This window comes from Triticum aestivum, chromosome 4A (genome assembly GCF_018294505.1).
Source record: "Triticum aestivum cultivar Chinese Spring chromosome 4A, IWGSC CS RefSeq v2.1, whole genome shotgun sequence".
Taxonomy (NCBI): domain Eukaryota; kingdom Viridiplantae; phylum Streptophyta; class Magnoliopsida; order Poales; family Poaceae; genus Triticum; species Triticum aestivum.
The window spans coordinates 89,986,406-89,990,115 of NC_057803.1; positions in this window are offsets into that span (position 1 = coordinate 89,986,406).

The window sequence follows — 3,710 nt, forward strand, 5'->3', positions numbered from 1 at the left end:
GTTGCTGGTCGAGAGGCACTTCAGGCAGGACTCATTCGACGAGTTGGTGATGGGACTTCAATTGATGTATGGACAGATAAGTGGATCCCTTCTACCCCTACTATGTCTCCTATGATCAAACCAGACAACACACATGTGCAACTGGTTAGCAACCTAATTGACACACAAAATTGGTCATGGCGATGCGAGTTGGTTCAGCAAACTTTTATCCTACCAGATGCCCAGGCTATTCTCAATATTCCGTTACGGCAAGGTGGTGGTGAGGATTTTCTAGTGTGGACACACGAGAAATCAGGCATATACACTGTTAAATCGGCGTACCGAGCTCTAGTGAATCAAAAAGAGCGTTTAGCTCGAGATGAAGGGCGGGTTACAGGATCTTCAACGGGTCAAGAACAGTTGTGGAAAGCTATTTGGTCTCTCAAAGTGGTTCCCAAAGTCAGAGTATTTTGATGGCGAGTTATACGTGGTATTCTCCTGGATGAATGCACACTGAAATACAGACACATACGTGATGTGAGCTTGTGCAAAATATGTCATGCCATGGATGAGGATCTGTACCATGCACTAATCAAGTGCTCGCATGCAAAACGTTTTTGGACAGAAGCAAGATCCCTGCTAGATATAAAACTCCCACGGATGCATCCTAGTACATGGGCGAAGGACATTTTATGTGAAGCAATGGTCACTGCTAGTGAGCGAGCATCCATAATTACAGTAATGTGGACTATATGGCATTCTCGTAACAGAATGACCCATGATAGAGATCCGATTGATCCAGCCACTTCGGTTCGGTTAACTAAAGAGGCCCTCGCGCTCTTGGATATCCCGCGGCAACAACGTCCAGTTTTGCCGGGGTTTGGCTGGCGCCCTCCGGACATCGAGCAAGTGAAGATCAATACAGACGCAGCTATTGCCATGGATGATGATTTCGCCGGCGTTGGGGGCGTCGCACGTTCTGCCAATGCACTCCTGGGTGTATGGTGTAAACCATATCCGGGAGTAACAGACCCAGTGATCGCAAAAGCTTTGGCTCTTCGCGACGGTGTTATTTTTGCAAATCTACGGGGCTATACACATGTGGTGATGGAGACCGATTGCCTGGAGGTAGTGAACCTTTGGAAAACTCGCCTCAACTCTCGCTCTGTTGTGGCATCTATCTTATCAGAAATAGGAGAGCTAGTTCTTAGTTTTACACTTTTTGTAATTCAGCATATAAACAGGTCAGCCAACAGTCCAGCGCATTTGTGTGCCAAACGAGCTTGCACATTAGCTGTGACTGAGAGTTGGCTTACTGAGACTCCCAGCTTCCTGATAAGCAGCCTCCTGGCTGATTGTTCAGAGAACGCTTTTGCATAATAAAGCTCTCTAAATTCCCTGCAAAAAAAACCAGTCTTAGCATTTGTTTGTGCTTCTTAGCATTTTTCTCTCTTTTTTCGGTATTCCAATTTTTCAATATATGTCTACTTTCTTACAATGTGCATTTTTTTTGTAATATCATGGAATATTTTTATATACATGCAAAAAAATAGTATATGCTTTGAACATTTTGTTGAATACATGTTAAACATTTCTCAAATACACGTCCAATGTTTTCTGAATGGTATGAAATTTTTTGGAAAACTATGCTAACGTTTTTTTACATTGTATAAATTATTTTTATAAAAATTTAACAACATTTTTTGAAAGTCGTGGACAATTTTTAAATTCCATATTTTTCAAATGTTACAATTTTTTTAAACATCGCTAATATTTTTATATTGTATTATTAAATGATATTTTTTTATTGCTCTAAAAATTCAAAAGTCGTGGAAAACTCTTTTGGCACTGCATGAACATATTTTTAAGTGGGATGTTAATTATTTAAAATTTTAATTAAAGTGATTTTAGAAAAACGATGGGATTAGAACTAGAATAAAACGAAGACCCTATCAAACAAAAAGAGGAAAGGGCGGAAAAGGAAAAAAGTAAAGCCTAAGCGATATATAGCACAAAAAGGGAATCCAATTTGGATATACATTCATATATAGACTATTTCATAATTATAACAAAAGTAAAAAAATGCATCAGTATGTCGGGTTTACGAGTAGACTAGCCGAAGCTTTTCCTCCTAGAATAGTACTGGGCTGAGCCCATGAAAGAGCACTTCAGGCGAAGCTCCCATAAGGCTCGCATGAAGCTTCCATAAAAGGGATAGGTAGCTCCCATATCACAATCGTCAAGGGGATAAACAATAGAAGAGGGTACTTTGCTAGTTGTGATTCTGTGTTTGAAGGTCGTGCTTTGAATCTAGAGGTGCACAATCTTGTTAAATTTTCTATCTTACTTCCACAGGGTCGTCATTTATGGCTTCTATCCCCTCATGACCCTTTTTGTATCCTTATGAACATAGTTTCCAATTAATAAAGTGTGGGAACCGTCAAGAAAAAAAGGCTCGCATGAAGCATGGTATAGCAGTGCTCGCAATGTTAGCGGCCACTGCTCCTTTTTTATCCTCGAAAAGGAAACCAACTCCCGCCCACATTGGCAATTCCTATGGAGCAAGATGCCCGTGCATTGCACAGAACATTAAGATGCATTTTTTTTACAAAAAAACACTTGTTGTGATTGACCCATGCGGGAGTAATCACATGTGTAAAAACTAATGATATCTCGAGAAAGAGAAAAGATAAGGTGAGAAGGAGGTGGGGCGTGGTGGTGATTGGTGGTCGGACTGAGCGGAGGCATGGGGATGGACGACGCCGGCAGCGACCATCATGCCAGATTATCCCAGAGGCTTCCTTTTTTAATTACTCAACAATAAGATTGTGGGAGATAAAGATGAACGAGGGAGAGCCTTATCTACAAATGTGGAGAGAGGTGCGGGTATCTTTTTGTAAAATTGCCATAATTTGCTTTCTATTCATCAGATATATATCGAACGGTCAATATTATAAAATGGCAAGCACACCATTATCATCAACTCGGTTTTTTATAATTTCTATGGAATATCCTGTTTGGCGTGCTTTGCGTCAAACTGTCGGCCTTTGCACAGGCGAGCGACCGAGCAGCGGTGCAATGGGCCAGCCCAGTTTTGCGTAGACAGTGCATGTACAACCGCAACTAGCCAGCCGGTTTTGGGAACCTGAGACGGTTTTTTGTTTCTTTTACCGGTTTTTCTGTTTCTTTTTTTCTTTTTTTCTTTTCTGTTTCTGTTTCTTTTTCTTTTTCTTTCTTTTTTGTTTTCTGTTCTCATTTTCCTTTTTCTTTCAAGGTTATTTTCACTTTTTAAAAATAATTGCATGTTCGAACTTTGTTCTTAATTTTCTAAAAAATGTTCTTACTTTTAAAAAACGTTTGAAATTGCAAAGAATGGTCATTTTTCAAATAAAAAAACATAATTTCAAAAGATGTTCGGGATTTTCAAAAAATACTGCAATGCTTTTGTTTATAATTTTCACTTCTTTTCAAAAAATGCTCATGCATTAAAAAGTGTTGCCGTTTACAAAATTTGTTCGCAAATTGCAAAAAAAAATTCATTTCTATTTTCCCGGAGTTTAAAAAATGTTCCAGTTTCGTAAATTGCTCACAAGTTTAAAAAAAATGAATCCCTGCGACAGCGGTTTTTTTGCACCATAGTGCGCGTTGGATGTAGATCTCGATCTTCGTGGGCTGGCCTAGTAGTTGAGTCGCATGTGCGAAGCAGAGCTATTTGCCGCATGGAGCAGCCT